Below are 20,410 nucleotides of genomic sequence, written 5' to 3' on the forward strand. Positions count from 1 at the left end.
AGAAGACATCCCGGGTCCCAGTGCCCCGCTCGAGGCACCAACTCCCGTGCCGGAGGAAGGGAATCCGATTCCCGTTGTGGTCACCCCCGTGTCCGAGGAAGATATGCCGCCCGAGCTGGCAGCACAATTGGCAGCGTGGTTGGGAAAAGGTAGCGAGGGCGCCACGGCTGTCGACGCGCAGGAGCTAATGAAGCAACTGCGTGAGTCACGGGAAGCAGCGAGGGTGTCCACGCCGGCTGCAGCAGTAGAGAAGCCACAGGGGACGGGTTCAGTAGCAGAGACAACGTCCGGTGCAGGTAAGCGGCCATTGCCGATTGCGAGGGATGAGTCGGCACCCTCTCGTAGAGAAAAATTGGGTCAGCATGTTCCTTTGGCTATTAAGGAAAGGATATGGGCAGGGGAGTACGTACACATATTCTCGTTGCTTACTGATCACTATGAGATGGAGCATGTCAAGGGCCAGAAGGAGCTTATGCATCCGAGTGTTTGGCGCGCAAAAATGGCCGCCTTTAAGGTAAATGAAAACATTGGCAATTGGGGCCAAGCGTGGGGGGTTTTTACATCGATCTTGGGGGAGCGAAGGCCCGATCTGTTACCCGAATTGCCGATTTATCAGTCACGAATCATGGGGTACTCGGTATCACACGAGGGTAATCATTGGTTCTGCTATGATAACCTGTTTAGAAAAGCTAAAGAACATGATAAAAACTTAACATGGGATTGTTATGATTCTGTGTCATGGTCCAAAATGAAGGAGACTGGTATGTTAAAATTGCCATTAGTGGGGAGTATCGTTGGCGAATCTTCCCGCCAGTATGCGGGGGCGCCCTTTCGGTCAGGTGCGGGTACAGACAGTTACTCGAAGCCTGCCGGTAACACAGGAAAAAGGGGGGTTTGTTGGAACTTCAACAGGGGTAAATGTACTAGGCCCCAGGGATCGTGCAAATTTAGACACGAATGTAGTGGGTGTGGGCAATCATCCCATCCTGAGTCCACGTGCAGAGCCAAAACGGGTGATAACGGGGGTAGAGGAGGCGCCAAACAGGTCTAACATAGTCCGAGGGGCGCCTTTACCTACCCCGATTGATATCTTGGCAATGATTCCTTGGCTCAGTGAATACCCGGATCGTGCTTCTGCTGGGGTGCTGCGGAACGGGTTTTCTTATGGTTTCCGCATCCCAGTGGGGGACTTTCAAGGTGCAACGAAATGTAAAAATCAGCTATCGGTCTTTCAGCATACGACTGTGGTACAGGATAAGATCAGGAAGGAGGTAACTCGAGGTCGAGTCGCCGGTCCGTTTAGTGTACCGCCGGTTCCTAATTTTGTTTGTTCCCCTTTAGGTGTGGTCCCAAAGAAGGACCCGGGTGAGTTTCGGCTGATCCATAATTTATCAGCCCCACGTGGTCTTTCCGTAAACGAAGCGATAGACCCGGAAGTGTGTTCGGTGCGGTACGCATCCTTCGATGAGGCCGTAGCCATTTTGAATCGCCTGGGGCCCGGGGCGCTGATGGCAAAATCTGATATCGAGTCAGCGTTCCGGTTGCTCCCGGTACATCCAGACGATCAGCGTCTCTTAGGTTTCATGTTTCAGGGTCATTATTACATGGATAGGTGTATGCCGATGGGGTGATCTGTATCTTGTGCCTATTTCGAAAAATTCAGTAGTTTTCTACAATGGGTCTTCACAAGGAAGACGGGTTTCCGAAATGTGATGCATTACCTTGATGATTTTTTGTTCCTGGGGGCAGCCGGGGACCCTGAATGTGGGCAAGCTTTGGCACAGTTTTGTGTCTTGATGAATCAGTTTGGCGTGCCATTGGCACCAGGTAAGACTGTGGGGCCTTCCACTTGCCTCGAGTTTCTGGGGATCGAGTTAGACTCCGCAGAAGGTTGTTTTCGTTTACCAGCTGACAAAGTGTCAAAGTTCAGGACATCTCTGCAGATGTGTATAAGGGGACCTAAGGTTAAGCTGCATCAATTACAGCAGTTAGTTGGCCAGTTGAATTTTGCCCTGAGGGTTATACCAATGGCCCGCCCCTTTTCCCGTTCGATCGCTCAAGCCATGGTCGGCCTGAAGGAGTGCCATCATCACACAAGGCTCTCGGCAGAGGTCCGCCAGGACATGCGCATTTGGTTGGCATTTCTGTCGGATTTCAATGGTCGAGTCGTCTGGAACAAACCAGCCGTGTCCTCTGAGGAGCTGGGGCTGTGGACAGATTCGGCAGGGAGCATAGGTTTCGGTGCCATATTCGGCACAAGATGGTCTGCACAAAAGTGGCCGGCATGGTGGCATGACAGTGGACTGACAAGTAACATTGCTTTCCTGGAACTTTTCCCCATTTTAGTGGCCCTGAGAACGTGGCCCGAAGGGTTCAAGGATCACTCGGTGGTATTTTGGTCTGACAATATGACCGTGGTCGAGTGTATCAATAGTCAGGCAGCACGATGCAAATGGATTTTGAGACTGCTCAAGGAAATTGTTTTACTTTGTATGCAATTGAACGTGCAATTCAGAGCAAGACATGTCCCAGGGGTAATGAACCAGGCGGCTGATGCACTGTCTCGTTTTCGTATGCAGGCTTTCTGGGGTTTCCTTCCCACAGCGGACCCGGAGCCGGCACCCTTTCCCGAAGCTCTCTGGTCTCTCGGTGCCCCGAACTTCGTAACCTCGTGGGAGAGAGTTTAGCACCCAGGACGAGGAAGGCATATGAAGGGGCGTTCCGGTCCTATTTGGCCTTTTTGGGGACTGATAGGGAGGAGCTTTGGGGCCAGGAAGAGTGGGTGGTGGATTTTCTGATGTCCTTACATCGGGTCGGGAAATCGGTGGCCACGGCTCAGAGGCATCGGGCTGCCATTTCCTTTGTTGCTAGGGCTCACGGGATCCATGACCCGACAGCGTCTTTCGTTGTACAGAAAGCGCTGCGGGGGTGGCAACGCCTTGAGGGTCGCAGGGTAGATGAGAGGCGCCCGATAGGTTTGGATAGGCTGGCCCAGTTATTATCCAGACTCCCTGCTACGTGTTCATCTCAGTTTGAGTCAGTGTTATTCCGAGCCGCTTTTACGCTGGCATTCCATGGGGCTATGCGGGTAAGCGAATTAGTGGCGAGGAACAAGCAGGATGTGACAGGAGGATTGTGCCAAGAGCACGTCCAGATCAGAGGGGAGACGATGACGGTCTCATTTGTCAGGTCCAAGACCGATCAAAGTGGGATGGGTGATTGCGTAATCATACGCAGGATTCCCGGGTCCTCCATGTGCCCGGTAAGGTGTCTAGAAGATTATTTAGCACGAAGGGTGGCATCATGGGGGGGGACCTTGTTGAGACACGCTGACGCCACCCCACTGACAAGGTTTCAGTTTCAGCGGGTGCTTGCGATGTCGATTGCCGCTGCGGGCTTGAACCCGGGCGAGTTTGGGACCCATTCCTTTCGGATAGGGGCTGCTACAGAAGCTACAGCCAGGGGTCTGGATGTTGAACAAGTTAAACGGGTGGGGCGTTGGTCCTCCAATTGTTATAAAAGGTATGTGCGGTTGCACATGTTGTGAAGCTGTAGCAATGTACTCACGCTTCTTGTTTTTTGTTTGGTTTTCAGTTGCGCAGGCCTACGAGGCGGGGCGGACTTTGCAGTCGACCCTACACTGGGCCAGCGGTCAGACATCACCGGCTGTGAAAAAGGAGGTGTGGGTTGTGGGCCACTCATACGTGAGACGTGCCGCAGACGTATTCAAGGCAGGTGATATGATTCACGTAGCTGGGGAATACGGGTACAGTGTGTCCTTCTACGGAAGAGGCGGTCTCTGTATTGACCAGTTTCAATCATTTTTTGAGGGTTTGCTAGGGCGGACGAGGTCACCGCCGTCTGTAGTGATAGTACATCTTGGGGGTAATGATTTGGTCACCACTGGTAGACGACTTCTTCTTGAGGCGATGCTGTCCACTGTAAGTTGGTTAGCGAGGAGAGTTCCAGGGTGCACAATTGCGTGGTCCCATATGATCCCACGAAAAGTGTGGCGGGGGGCTATTTCGGTTCCTGCTTTAAATCATTCTGTTAGGAAGCTTAATAACAAAGTGAGTAGGTTGTTCCGTTCCAAGACACTGCATGCTATTTCACATGGGTGTATTAATGATGACAGTATGTATTTGGGGGATGGAGTGCATTTGTCTCGGTTGGGGAATGAGTTACTCATAGGAGACTTCTTAGCATGGCTAAAAACGTTACACCATGACCTTTAGGTAGGAGTGTTGTGGGGGGTCCGGATAGCCGGTCAACTATCCGGCCTGTGGCGGTAAGGTCATGATCGGTGAGCACTAATTGGAAGATCCCTATGAGTGGGCGTCACCCAGCACGGATGGGAGCGCTCGGGGGAGGTGGCCATTGGCCCCTCAACGGGGAGGCGGTCCCTTCTAAGGATGGGTCGCCGGAAGAAGAGGAAAGGCGGTCAAGGCCCCTTCCTGGGTAGGAGGGGTTACAGCCCCCTCCTGGGGAATTTCCCGGGGCCAGGACGTCTGCGACGGCAGATATGGTAAGTTGTGTGGGGTTTGGGGGGGGGTCTACGCTACCTTCTAGATACCTCACACGAGTCCTCGTACGACCTCTAAGTGGCGTCGAGTTTTATTGGGGCCCCCGTCAAGTCAAGGGAAATTGGTAATTGCACTTGAGGTACGCCTCTGGGCCGCCCCTCACAAGTGAGGGCGATATTTCTGGGTTAGGGATCTTGACACCGGTTACGACCTTGCCGTTGGCCCTTAAACGTTAAGGTGTACAATTTCAAAAGTTCAAGTAAATGTTTTGCAGGATGTTAGTTCGGCTAGGAGAACCTTTGTATTAGAGAATCTGTTAAGGTTAGCCAAACATCGCAATGTGGTAATGAAATTGTACATAATATGAAACTGTTTATTTTATGTTTTAATTTTGTTTCATATTTTAATAAATACGGCCGGGGGGGTTACTCCCTCCCGTCTTCCAAAGACTTCAGAACTGTTTCCGGTTTCCCATCCTTGGGGATTGTGTTGAGAGGGGGTGGCGGGTATCTCAGCCATATGGAAAGGGGCGACCACTCGGTCCCCCCGAACGTATGGCAGAGTACCACGATCCCCCCGGGAAGCCATCTTGGGCGGGAGGCGAGTCTCGGCTGGTATGCCCGAAGCGGCGTAGCCGGGGCGCGCCTTTTCCCGCCCTAGAGTGGGTTGGCCTAGACACTGACGCGGCTGGCCCCGCCCTAGGGGCAGGCAGGGGCGGGTTTACGCCCGCCCTGAAGACGGATAAAAGGAGAAGCAAGATCCGAAGGCATCCTCTTGTTCCTGTGCTCTGAAGCTGCACCTCCTCGCTGCATGTGAGCTCGAGACGGAACGAAGAGCCAATTTTTGAACCCACCCACCAGCCCCTGATGACAGCAAGTGGTTTTGAATAAAGTTGATGGATAACTCTGATTTTCGTTTACAGGTTGTGGTATTATCGTGATGATTTTGAGTATGTAATAAAGAATGTCGATTTGTGTTACGTTTGCAAATAAAGAAATTCTGCTTTAGTGTTCATTGGTAAGCATGCTTTTAATAAAAGTATAGTTGCTACTGTATTTTTAGTTTAGTCATTTAGTTAGCATTGTCGTATTTATTTTGGTCGGGCGGTAAGGTCATGATCGGTGAGCACTAATTGGAAGATCCCTATGAGTGGGCGTCACCCAGCACGGATGGGAGCGCTCGGGGGAGGTGGCCATTGGCCCCTCAACGGGGAGGCGGTCCCTTCTAAGGATGGGTCGCCGGAAGAAGAGGAAAGGCGGTCAAGGCCCCTTCCTGGGTAGGAGGGGTTACAGCCCCCTCCTGGGGAATTTCCCGGGGCCAGGACGTCTGCGACGGCAGATATGGTAAGTTGTGTGGGGTTTGGGGGGGGGTCTACGCTACCTTCTAGATACCTCACACGAGTCCTCATACGACCTCTAAGTGGCGTCGAGTTTTATTGGGGCCCCCGTCAAGTCAAGGGAAATTGGTAATTGCACTTGAGGTACGCCTCTGGGCCGCCCCTCACAAGTGAGGGCGATATTTCTGGGTTAGGGATCTTGACACCGGTTACGACCTTGCCGTTGGCCCTTAAACGTTAGGATGTACAATTTCAAAAGTTCAAGTAAATGTTTTGCAGGATGTTAGTTCGGCTAGGAGAACCTTTGTATTAGAGAATCTGTTAAGGTTAGCCAAACATCGCAATGTGGTAATGAAATTGTACATAATATGAAACTGTTTATTTTATGTTTTAATTTTGTTTCATATTTTAATAAATACGGCCGGGGGGGTTACTCCCTCCCGTCTTCCAAAAACTTCAGAACTGTTTCCGGTTTCCCATCCTTGGGGATTGTGTTGAGAGGGGGTGGCGGGTATCTCAGCCATATGGCCTATACCGGCTAAAATATCTCGTATCCCCTGTGTTCTGGGGTTAAATCTTACCAGTATTCAATTTGACATGGTCTTATGTTGGATTGATTAGCATAGTATTCCCACGGCAAATAGCACCCTTCCTTTTTCTTTCCAACATCGCTTACAATGGGGATACCATATATTATGGCTCAAACATTGCTTTATTATCTCGTATCCCCTACTTTTTATGGGTTACCCTTTAGACATTGACCACTTGAAGTCGTGTTTTACTTGATAGCAGACTACTGTAACTTTTCACATTTTGTGCACCATTCCTCAAGACTTACCATTGGTTCCCTTAGGGGATACCATATATAAAGGCCTATACCGGATATAATATCCGGTATCCCCTGTGTTTCTGGGGTTAGAACATACCAGTATTCAATTTGACATGGTCTTATGTTGGATGGATGGGCACAGTATTTCTATGGCGAATATCAGCCTTCCATTTGCTTTCCAACATCGTTTACAATGGGGATACCAAATATTATGGCTCCTTCATTACTGTAATATCTAGTATCCCCTACATTTCATAGGCTTCCCTTTAGCCTTTGACCACTTGAAGTTGTGTTTTACTTGATAGCAGACTACAGTAACCTTTCACATTTTTTACATCATTCCAGAAGATTGTATGTCTGTTTCCCTTAGGGGATACCATATATAATGGCCTATACCGGCAATAATATTTGGTATCCCCTGTTTTTCTGGTGTTAGAACTTACCAGTATTCAATTTGACATGGTCTTATGTTGGATGGAAGATCACAGTATTTTTATGCTGATTATAACCCTTCCTTTGCTTTCCATCATAGTTTACCATGGGGATACCAAATATTATGGCTCACTCATTGCTGTAATATCTCGTATCCCCTACGTTTAATGGGTTACTCTTTAGCCATTGACCACTTGAAGTCGCCTTTTACTTGATGGCAGACTACAGTAACTTTTCACATTCTTTACATTGTTCCACATGATTGTATGTCCGGTTCCCTCAGGGAATACCTTGTATTATGGCCCATACCGCCTATAATATTTGGTATCCCCTGTGTTTCTTGGGTTAGAACTTACCAGGATTCAATTTGACATAACCTTATGTTGGATGGGTGAGCACAGTACTTCTGTGCCAAATAGCTGCCTTCTTTTGCCTTCCAACATTGTTTACTATGGGGATACCAAATATTATGGCTCACTCATTGCTGTATTATCTTGTATCCCCTATGTTTCATAGGCTACCCTTTAGCCATTGACCACTTGAAGTCGTGCTTTACTTTATAGCAGACCACAGTAACCTTTCACATTTTTTACATCATTCCACAATGTTGTACGTCCGGTTCCCTTAGGGGATACCATATATAATGGCCTATACAGGCAATATTATTTGGTATCCCCTGTTTTTCGGGTGTTAGAACTTACCAGTATTCAATTTGACATGGTCTTATGTTGGATGGAAGAGCACAGTATTTTATGCTGATTATAACCCTTCCTTTGCTTTCGATCATAGTTTACCATGGGGATACCAAATCTTATGGATCACAAATTGCTGTAATATCTCGTATCCCCTATGTTTTATTGGTTACCCTTTAGCCGTTCACCTGTTAAAGTTGCCTTTTATTGTTATTGTATAGTAGATTACAGTATCTTTTCAGATTTCTTACATGACTCCCACAAGATTTTACATCCGGTTCCCTTAGGGAATACCTTATATAATGGCCTTTACAGGCTATAGTATCTGGTATCCCCTGTGTTTCTGGTGTTAGAACTTACCAGTATTCAAATTGATATGGACTTATGTTGGATGGGTGAGCACAGTATTTCCTTGTCAAATAGCGACCTTCCTTTTGCTGTCCAACACTCATTGCTGTAATATCTCCTATCCTCTACATTTAATGGGTTACTCTTTAGCCATTGACCACTTGAAGCTGTCTTATCTTTGATAACAGACTATAGTATATTTTCACATTTTTTACATTATTCCACAAGATTGTAAGTCCAGATCTCTTAGGGGATACCATATTTATTGACCCATACCGGCTATAATATTCAGTATCCCCTGTGTATCTTGGATTAGAACATACCAGTATTTAATTTGACATGGTCTTATGTTGGTTGGATGAGCCCAGTATTTATATGGCAAAGAGCACCATTCCTTTTCCTTCCAACATCGTTTACAATGGGGATACCAAATATTATGCCTCATGCATTGCTGTAATATCATGTATCCCCTGTGTTTCATGGGTTACATTTTAGCCATTGACCACCTAAAGTTGTCTTTTCTTTGAGAAGAGACTACAGTATCTTTTCACATTTTTTACGTTATTCAACAAGATTGTACGTCAGGTTCTGTATGGGTATATCATATATAATGGCCTATACCAGCTATAATATTTGGTATCCCCTGTGTTTCTGGGGTTACAACTTACCAGTATTCCATTTGACATGGTCTTTTGTGCTATGGGTGGGCACTGTATTTCTATGCCAAATAGCACCATTCCTTTTGCTCTCCAACATCTTTTACAATGGGGATACCAAATATATGTCTCACGCATTGCTGTAATATATTGTATTCACTACCTTTCCTTTGTTACCCATTAGTCATTGACCACTTGAAGTTGCCTTTTATATGATAGCAGACAAATGTATATTTTTTAATTTTTTTACATCATTCCACAAGATTGTAGGTCTGCTTCTCTTAGGGGATTCCATATATAATGGCCTATACCGGCTATACTATTTGGTATCTCCTGTGTTTCTTTGGTTAGAACTTACCAGGATTCGATTTGGCAAGGTCATATGTTAGACGGGTGAGCACAGTATTTCTTTGCCAAATAGCACCCTTCCTTTTGCTTTCCAATTTAATTTCATTGGGGATACCAAATATTATAGCTCATGCATTGCTGTAATATCTCATATCCCCTGTGTTCCAAGTGTTACCCTTTAGCCATTTACCAGTTGAAGTTGCCTCTTATTTGATAGCAAACTACAGTATCTTTTAACATCTTTTTACATCGTTTCACAAGATTGTAGGTCCGGTTTACTTAGGGGATACCATATATAATGGCCTATATGGCTATATTATTTGGTATCCCCTGTGTTTCTTTGGTTAGAAATTACCAGAAATCAATTTGACATGGTCTTATGGGTGGGTGAGCACAGTATTTCTATGATAAGTATAACCCTTCCTTTTGCTTTCCAACACTGTTTACTATGGGGATACCAAATATTATGCCTCACGCACAGCTGGAATATCTTGTATCCCCTTGGTTACCCTTTAGCCATTCAACAGGTAAAGTTGCCTTTTATTTGATAGCAGACAAAAGTAGCTTTTCTTATTTTTTTACATCATTCCACAAGAGTTTAGATCTTGTTCCGTTAGGGGATACCAAATATAATGGCTTTTACCATCTTTAGTATTTCGTATCCCCTGTGTTTCTAGGGTTAGAACTTACCAGTATTAATTTTGGCATGGTCTTATGTTGGATGGATGAGCCCAGTATTTCTATAGGAAAGAGCACCCTTCCTTTTGCTTTTCAATATAGTTTATAATGGGGATACCAAATACTATGGCTCATGCATTGCTATAATATCTTGTATCCCCTACGTTTCATGGGTTACCCATTAGCCATTGACCACTTGAAGTTGTCTTTTCTTTGATAACAGACTACAGTATCTTTTGACATCATTCCACAAAATTGTACGTCTGGTTCCCTTAGGGGATAACATATATAATGGCCTATACCAGCTATAATATTTGGTATTGCTTATGTTTCTTGGGTTAGAACTTCCCAGGATTAAATTTGAAATGGTCTTATGTTGGTTGGGTGAGCACAGTATTTCTATGCTAAATAGCACCCTTCCTTTTGCTTTCCAACATCACTTACTATGGGGATACCAAATATTATGGCTCACTCATTACTGTAATATCTCGCATCAACTAAGTTTAATGGGTTACCCTTTAGCCACTCACCAGTTGAAGTTTCCTTTTATTTTATAGCAGGCTACAGTATCTTTTCAGATTTTTTACATGATTCCACAAGATTTTACATCTGGTTCCCTTTGGCTGGATGAGCACAGTATTTCTATGACAAATAGCACCCTTCCTTTTGCTTTAAAACATCATTTGCAATGGGGATAACAAATATTATGGCTCACACATTGCTGTAATATCATGTATCTCCTACCTTTCATGGGATACCCTTTAGCCATTGACCACTTTAGGTTGCCTTTTATTTGATAGCAGACTACAGTAACTTTTCAAATTTTATACATCATTACCAAGATTTTGGATTGCCCTCTCTCTCCTTTGCTGTTTGCTCTGGCCATAGAGCCACTAGCGGCACGGGCTAGGATGGGCTCGCACTATCCAGGGTTAAGAGTACAAGAGCAAATTTACCATATTGCGATATATGCTGACAACCTCCTTATGTTTTTGGCTGATTGTGACGGTGCCCTTCTAGGCACGAAGAAGTTAATGGAGAACCGTAGCAAAATTGCCGGTCTGAAGGTAAATTGGGCGAAGACTTGCCTGTTCCCTGCAGCGCTGCAGCCTGAGAGCTGGGATTATACGCAGGGGGTACAATGGGAGCCACAATGTCTGACATATCTTGGCACTCGCATTTATTATACCCATACTGACTTATTGGAGGGCAATGTAGGCAGGACCATTAGAGGACTTAAGGGTAGTATTGAGTTCTGGGGCACACTTTCACTATCAGTAGCTTGGCACGTGGCCATACTTAAGATGGTGGCGCTCCCCAGATTGTTGTACTATTTCAGAAAACTGCTGATTTGTGTTCCAGCGTCGATCTTTAAGCAACTTCAGTCAATGGTGGTTGGGTTACTTTGGGCTGGGGGCGACGGAGACTGGCTCTCAGCACACTGATTAAACTGAGGGCGGTCTGGCGGTCCCTGGTTTTGAATCGTAATATTTGGCAGCGCAATTACAGTGGCTCACTCAAGCAGTGGCATGGTCATTTTGTGGTGATGATGAGGGGAAAAGGACTCAGTTCAATAGGTAAACACTTTCCAAAAAAGTATTACAATTGCCAATTCCAGCCTCCTTTCTGACTCGAGAGATGGGGACCTTTAAGCTCTCCTGGAATAGAAGTCAACGGCGGGCACAAATAGAGCATCTGTATGCCCCTGAACTCCCATTGTCTATATGTAGTGCTCTACCGCACGGCGGAAATTGGGCGGAGCTGGGGGACTGGGCGGAGAGGGCGCTGGCCACCATGGGAGATCTATATGAAGATGGATCCGTGATTCCGTATGAGATGTTGCAGGATGGATATGATCTGGTTTGGGGAGACTATCTATTGCACCTAGTGCTCGTAACAGCCATCCAGGCACATTGGAAATTGGGACTCAGTGAACCGGCCACCTTCATGGTTTGCCAATATGTGGTCCTGGCCGCTGGCACCATCAAGGCGGTCACATGTTTATATCGTCGAATGACCACTGAACGACTGACTCCATTGGTAGTGCTTCAGCAGCGGTGGGAAGTGGACTTAGGTGATGAAATCCCTGAGGGGAAATGCGCGGGGCTAGTGGAACGTGCATATAAAAGCACTAGAAATGCGCGCTTCCAGTTGGTGCATTTTTTTATTCTACATCGGGCATACCTTACGCCGGAAAAAATTAATAAGCACATTCTGGGAGGAGGTGGTTGCTCTTCTGTGGGCTATTATAGAAAGGGACATCAAAGCCCTTATAGGCCTTTGTTTGCTGCACTGGTTTCCCCATACCTCTCGAAATAAGATATCAAGTACATTTCTAAATTTGGGGCTTGTATTGGCAAAGAGAGAAATCACGGCCCACTGGAAGGCCAAGAAGGGCCCTAGTTTTCAGAGATGGTGTACTGACTTTCTTAAATGGGCGGAATGCGAGGCATCCACGCGTCTGCAGCTAGCAAAAAGCGCTAAAAGTGATAGGGTGCTGGAGATGGCAAGGGCTTGGGAGGCACTAGTACACTTGCTGAGGGCACCACGTTCTGACTCTGATGACGATTCGGGCACGTCGGGGTTAGACACTCCACCTCGAGGGATTGCACCTCCTTAAGAGGACGGCTCCACTGTTTCAACTCATGCAATTACCCCTGTCAGTGCAGAATGGTTTTTTGGACAACTGAGTTGGACACACTAATGTGATTTGTTGTTATCATTGCTGATACATTTTTGTTACGCCATTGAGGGGGTGGGAGGTATAAGTGGGAGGGAATAGGATTGCACTTTGTGTTATTTGAACTAATGATAAGTGGATAGCTAGCGCTGTATGACCTAGACGGGCATGCTATCTCCATTGACTCGGATTGATGTTATGATGTGTAAAGAAGTGTCATTGGCATGGGTAGCATTCTTATACATTTGTGATGTGCAACCGGAAGCAAGAGGTAGTATCCGGGAAAAGGTGTTTCACCAAGTGTTGCTAAATGTACAGTTTCATGTCGTAAACTGCAATTGTTTTGTTTAGAATAAAAATATTTAAAAAAAATAATAATCATTACTCAACATTTTACATCTGGTTCCCTTAAGGGATACCAAATATAATGACCTATATGGGATGGATGAGCACAGTATTTCTAAGCCAAATAACACCCTTCCTTTTGCTTTTCAACATTGTTTACTATGGGGATACCAAATATTGTGGCTCAACCATTGCTGTAATATCTCATGTCCCTTACGATTCATGTGTGACCATTTAGCCATTGACCACTTGAAGTTACCTTTATTTGATAGCAGACAAGAGTACATTTTCACATTTGTAATTGTAATTTCATTCAGCAAGCTTTTACATCTGGTTCCTTTAGGGGATACAAAATATATTGCCTTATAAAAGCTATACCATTTGGTATCTTCTATGTTCCTCAGCTTAGAGTTTACAAGGTTTCAGTTTAACATGGCCTTCTGTTGGCTGGGTGAACATAGTACTTTCCTGCCAGATAGAACCCTGCCCTGTGTTTTCCAACATCTTTTACTATGGTGATACCACACATTACGGCTCCGGCATTGCTGTAATGTCTGGTATCCCCTACTTTTCAATGGCTACCTATTAGCAGTTGACCAATTCAAGTTGCATTTTCACACTTTTTATTTCACAAGCTTTCAGATTTGGTTCCTTGAGTGGATATCAAATGTAATCCCTTACAGAAGTATACCATTTTCCATCGCCTATTTTTCTAAGGGTTAAAACTAGCATGGACACAATTTCCCATGGCCTAATGTTGGCAGGTTGAAGACACTGTTTTTCTGTCTGTTACTATGCACCCTTCCTTTTGTTTTTCATTCTCTCATTCTTTGGGGATACCCACTATTATGGCTTAAGCATTGCTGTTATATTTTGTATACCCTCTTTTTCAAGGGTTACCATTTCACCACTTTCAAATTGACTTCAGATTACAGTATAGTTTAGCACTTTTAATATCATTCCACAAGCTATCACATTCCTTTAGGTGATACCAAATATAATGTCACCAATGATCTGTAATATTTGTTATCCCCTATGTTTCTCAGATTAAAACTTACCTGGACATAATTTTCTATAGTCTTATGCTGGCGGGATGACACATTGTATCATTCTCAGACTACTGTTGAGAGGCAGCCTTTGTATAGGACGATGTTTCTCATTATAGGAAACAATGGAGGTGACTCTCAGCTTCAACACCCACACCGCGAACAAAATGTGGTTTGGGATCTTCCTGATGCAGCAATTTGGGACAGGCTGTCAACAGGTCTGTTCTAGAAGCTATAACTATTTAGTAAAGCTGAAGTTGGTGTCCCAACCCTTGTCACAGCCATCCACCAGGCGACTTTGCTCTGGAGGAGTATTCTTTAACTCCTTGATAAACAAAAGGCCTCTTGGAATTTCTAAATGTAGCCTGATCTCTTCTTTCTCACCTCAGTGTCTGAGTATCCTCCCTCCAGCTATCCGAATGCAGGTAATACACTTCCACTCTTCAGGAAGCTATCCTCATCTTGTACAATTACAAGCCAGGGCCATTCAAATTGACCTCACTTTGCCTTGCAAGGGTAAGCATCAGAATACATCAGTTATAGCATTCAGGGAATCTTCTTTTCAATGTTTGGATTACTTATCTTGCATATTCTCTTGTGTTGCTTTTATCATGAAGTAACTGATTCATTCATGTGCAGCCGAAAGTGCTTGATATTTTCTTTTAAATGCATCCAGCCATTACTTTGCGGTTCCAACCCCTGAGCTGATCAGCGTTCTTTGCTCAAGAGGTGGTCTAGCAGTAGCCTAGTAGTGAACAGACTGTTCGTCTGTTTATAAGGCCCATCAAAAAGGGCTTAATGGAGAACAGTCCCGAACGCAAACAATGTTTTGAGTCCTTAATGGATTGAGCATTGTAGCTTCTGATTGGCGGCTTCACTAGCACCAACCCAGCGCACCACATATTTATGCCAACAATTGGCCCAACGATGCATCTCGACTCAGCGTGATGCAACTCAACGCAAGTACTCGCACCACTAGCGGCTTCATTGACCTCGATATAATAAAGCATCTTGTTGCCCGCATCACAGCTCTGTTTGGTGGCTTCAACAGAACTGACACAATGGAACACAGCGCATCTTGATGCAGTATCTCAAGTGCTTGTCGACTTCTCCTCGACAGTCACACCACACAGGCCAATGCAAGGACTTATCATCTCTATGCCCAGGACACAAGATGCTTTATAACTACGGACTAGACTCAGTCTTGTATCCGACTCATGCTCCATCGTAGTCGGCCTTTGTGACTTGGATCCCAACCTACATGACTGGTTAAGCACAATTAGAGCTTCTTCCTTCTAAGAGCTACTTTTCTTCAAAACCTTTAAAATTGCATATTTCTGGTTCTACTTATCTGATTTTTGTTGTTTTTCCCAAAGTTTAATATACTTTTCGAGATTTGTGGGTTCTTCTTGTGTTTTGTTTTCACTTTATTACTGTTTGAAGTGCTGCATAAATAGTGTAATAATATTCTGTGTGCCTATTTTACATGTGCTAGGCAACAGAATCATAATAGGGATTTAGACAGAATGTTGGAAAAAAATTACATTGGAACAAAATATTGTGTCAACAATCTTCATAGAAAATCCTGTTATGACATGTGAAGGTATACATGCAGCACAGAATCCCTGAGCCACTAGGAACCTAGACCCTGTGAATTGAAAAAACAGTTCATATTGGCATAAGGAAGGGCTATATTTCCCCAGTGAGGAACTGTATATCTCTGCAGCCTTACAGCTCAACTAGGTGGGCAATGTATCAAGAAAGTGAGCAATTGGGCCCACTTGTGAAGCCATGGATCCTTTCATTAAGATTTGGGCTTAAGCCAAGAGATTGGAAGCAAATGAAAATTGAACCAATTGAACACGAAAAAATCTCTTTCATTTGGTGTATTTTAATATTGTGTAATCATGTATGGGTGATGAAAGGAAATGAAATGAAGTGTTATTTATAAAACGCAAACTGCCACTCCGGAAGGAGCATCCTGGCGCTGATATGGAGGTGAACAGTTGTACCCAAGATATTTAAATTAGAGATAGACATACTGCCTCCGGGGCTCCGAAAATCCAAGTTTTTAATTCTCTCCTAAAATGAGTTTCCGATTTATGTTTTCTGAAATGGGGAGGCAGACAATTCCAGGCCCTGGTACCTAGTGTGGTCAAAGTTTTTCCTCCACTTGTTTTACATCTAAACCGGGGAAGTTTAAGAAGGTTGCTGTAGAAGACCTAAGGGTTCTGGTAGTGGTATAGGGGGTGAATCTTGCCGAGAGGTAAGCTGGGCCCTGTTTAAGTGAGGCTCTAAAGGTAATCATATTGTGTGGTCCTTAAGAAGGTGGTCAAAGTCTGTGTTAACCACCAAAACACGCTTAGGTTATGCTAAATCTGATGAACACATGGATAAAATAGATGATGATCTTTTGAACAATCAGGTGTCCCATGCTTCGATTCACACAAATTAGCATGATACAAAGACTGATATAATAGTTTCATGTGTGCTCCCTCTTTTTGAAAAAATCTCTCTATTGTGTATGAATTTTGGTCATTTTTTATGTAATATATATTTTTTTTAACTGATGATTTCACGTGATTTTGTTCACTTTTATATAGCTTTTGTTCACTTTATTTGTTGCCCTAAATGTAATGTGTAAACATTTGGAATTAAAGATCTGAACAATCTGGCACTTTTTGTTGTATTTGACTTGATTAGTGTTGGGGCCATTAAGGAATTATGTCTGAGTCCATTGCAGTGAATGTTTGAATGAATGTTTGTAGAAACTAAGTTGTGGTTGATTGAAGCATCAAAAGGAGATTTTTTTGACTTTTTAGTCTTACACAGCTCTCTTTACCTTCCTATCAAGAATATTGAGGACAAAAACATCATGACAAAAGGTTTCTATAGGTAAGCAAAGTTTAACTATATATAACTCCACATATATGTACCTTTACAATACCATATGTCATCAAAGTACGTAGACATGGAGTTAGGAATAGTAATTCTATACTTACCTATTTCTATTTACCTTCTCAATAGTTTGGTCCTTCATATTTTTGACATGAGATTATGTCCACATAATATTTGTTTCCGATATTCTGTTAGTGATCCATAAAAGCTTTTTTCTTAGTGCAGTGATTGTGTGTGATATTGGAAACAACAACGCTGGGCTCTCACATTACTACTGCGTCTCTGAATCCCTGTTTGAGGACTGTTGGCAGTGGCGGTTCCTTTGTAATAGTGGAGGAGAATCGCCCCACTGCAGAATAAAAAATGAATCAATTTTATTATCATTTTAGTTTTCACTGGCAGCCAGTGCTGCAGAGTCCAGGGCATGCCCAGGCAATCCTTTCTTGACAGCACTAGGACTGGAAGGAGTGGAGTTCACTTGTAAGTTTCATGTCAGTTTTGGCCTACCATGTTAGGCCAGCCAATCAGACAAACGCACTTAGATTTCTCCAACCCAGCTGTATTGTACAGCTTGGTTATGAAATGACACAGGCTCCCAGTCTAGGGATCACCAAACCAGGCCGCTCAGACCAATCCAGGCACTTCTCTCACAGCATGACAGCAGCTTCTGTATTGGGTGGAGAGTCTGGGAGCCTGCGCTGGCCTAGGGACTTCTGGAAGAGAAGAGCACCGAGGCGGCAGGTAGTGGGAGCTGCAGCTGAAGTAATAGTAATTTTTATTACTATTTTCCCCGTGCTGCCACACCACTGTATGTTGGCACCAACTGCTGCTGACTGTTAGAAACCCAAAAAAATAGACATCACTTAACTATGTATTGGGTTGTGGAGGGCTACAATCTGTCTTTCGCATTCAAGCACTGGTGCATTGAACTAAGTTTACTTGTTGCATCTGTTGTGATGAAAAAACCTTTTTGATCTAAACCAGAGCCTTAGTTTAGGCAACATCATGACATGCAGAATACCCAATGGACCCTTCAATAGCTCTGATAAACAAATTACCTCAACCTCAGATGTGCTTCAAGACACAGCAAATGATATTTAACACAATAGGAAGACCTAAGTATTCACCATCTCAGGCCCCTATCTGAGGGCCATTGGGCCACATCACTCTAAGTTGGGTTTGATGACACATTTTTGTGGTAAACAATATTGTTAACAAAAATATTGTGTTAAAAAATATTGTTTGCCACAATATTGTGTTCCTATACTAATGAAGATCGCAAAAATATCAACAAAAATTGTAGACATTATTATTATTATTATTATGATTATTATTATTATCAATTTTTATGATATATATACAGCTTAAAGTAGTAAATTATATAATGTATAAAATTAATATAATGTACAGTAAATAAATTACACAAATTATTTAACACTATATATAAATATATTTGTACATAAAAACACACATACATATGTGTGGATGTTAAAGAAATAGACTGGATTACACTAGTGTACAGTTGAATGCTATAGAGTGGAGTTATGTATGGTAGAGTGAAGGGGCACAGAGTGTCGTTCAGTGGAGTAGAGTGTCATTGCGGGGAGTAGTGTGGAGTGGCGTACAGTACACTGTAGAGTATAGTAGAGTGTGGTAGAGTGGAGTTGTATAGAGTGGAGTAGACTGCATTGGCATACAGTAGAGTAGAGAAAAGTGGAGTAGATAGTGGAATGAAGTAGTGTGTCATTGGGGAGAGAGGATTAAAGTGGGGTGGAGTGGCCTAGAGGGAGTTACGTAGTATATCTTAGTGTGTTGTAGATTATCATAGAGTAGAGTGTCGTACAGTGGAACAGAGTGGAGTAAAGTGTTGTACAGTGGTGCGTAGGGACATACAATGTAGTATAGTGTTGTACACTGGCATAGAATGTAGTAGAGTGTTGTAGAGTGGAGTTGTATAGAGTAGGTTAGAACATTGTAGAGTGAAGCAGCATTAAGCGGAGTGTCCTACAGTAGCACTGAATCATGTAAAGTGTTGTACAGTGGAGTCTAGTGGAGAGGCATAGGGTAGAGTGAAGTGTCATTGAGTTGAGTGCCATGTTGTACAGTGTAATATAGTTCCTATATTCCCAATAGGCTCTGCGCATTGGAATAATATATCCTACAGAATTTACGTAGGACTTAGGTCGACTAGGTCTCTATTGAATATATTACACTTAATTGTGAGTGCCAGCTAGCTCAGAGGTCACTGGAAACTTTCTCGAATAAACAAGAAGGGATTAGTTTCTGACAACCTCATAAACATGTTATGTTATGTTATGTTATGTTATGTGGTTTTTATTAGGCGCGCAAATGCTCCAGCTAAGGAGCGTCTTGGCGCCAGACAAGGCAGCTACACAACACAACTAAATAAAACAGCACAGAACACACAAACTAAGGAAATAAAAATGTTTTTAAGGCGCGACGAAAAGAGAGCACATCGCTCATGGCGCGAATTGCCGGGGGCAAGGAGTTCCACAGAGCAGCGGCCCGCACTCGGAATGAGCGACCACCGGCCCTGCTTCGCTTAAAGCGCGGGACCACAGCCAAATCGAGATCTGACGATCTTAAGGGTCGTGCCGGAATGTAATTGGCCATGAGTGTCGTGAGGATCATTGCAGGGGACCCCTTCAAGATCTTATGGGCGACGCAGAGGACCTTAAACTGAATCCGCTGCGCCACAGGGAGCCAGTGCAATGCTCGAATGGTGCTGGAGGTGGGACAGAATCTAGGAAGACCCACCACCGCTCTCGCAGCAGCATTCTGGATCCGCTGCAGGCGCCCTATCTCAGCTACATTCAGTCCGGCCAACAAAGAGCTAGCATAATCCAATCTAGATATGACGGTAGCTTGGATCATGAGTTGCCGGGTGGGGGCATCAAAGAACTTTAGCACCGGACGGAGCCCACGCAAGATGCCGAAGCAGCAAGCAGCCGTGCGTTTAGTGTGGCATGCAAACGTAAGGGAAGGGTCCAACCAGACCCCGAGGTTTTTAAGCTCGGCGACTGGGATGGGAGCGGAACCCAACTCCTCCGGCCACCATCTCTCTCCCCACAGTTCCGGTCGCCTACCAAATACCATCACCTCGGTCTTACTAGCGTTTAGCTGGAGACAATTAAGCGTCATCCACCTAGCGACCGCCCTCAGTCCTTGTTGAAACCTAGGAGCGTCGACCTCCGCATCCCCGCTGATCGTGACCGCTAGCTGGGTGTCATCGGCATATGATACCATGGTCATACCCCATAGTTTGACAACCTCAGCTAGCGGCCTTACGTACAGGTTGAACAGCGTAGGACTCAGCGAGGAGCCTTGGGGGACGCCCAGGTTCAACGGGTGGAATTTAGACTGAAAGGGTGGGACGGTCACGCTAAAGGCCCGGTTTGATAAGAACGACCGGAACCAGTCGAGTGCTATGCCGGAAACACCAGCATCCTCTAAACGCTGCAGAAGGATAGGGTGCGAGACGGTGTCAAAGGCAGCGCTTAGATCTAATAGCACCAGCGCTGCCGTTTGTCCCGCGTCAAGCACGGAGCGGAGGTGCTCCACCATATACAGCAGAGCCG

Source organism: Lissotriton vulgaris, chromosome 4_1 (genome assembly GCF_964263255.1).
Source record: "Lissotriton vulgaris chromosome 4_1, aLisVul1.2, whole genome shotgun sequence".
Lineage (NCBI taxonomy): Eukaryota > Metazoa > Chordata > Amphibia > Caudata > Salamandridae > Lissotriton > Lissotriton vulgaris.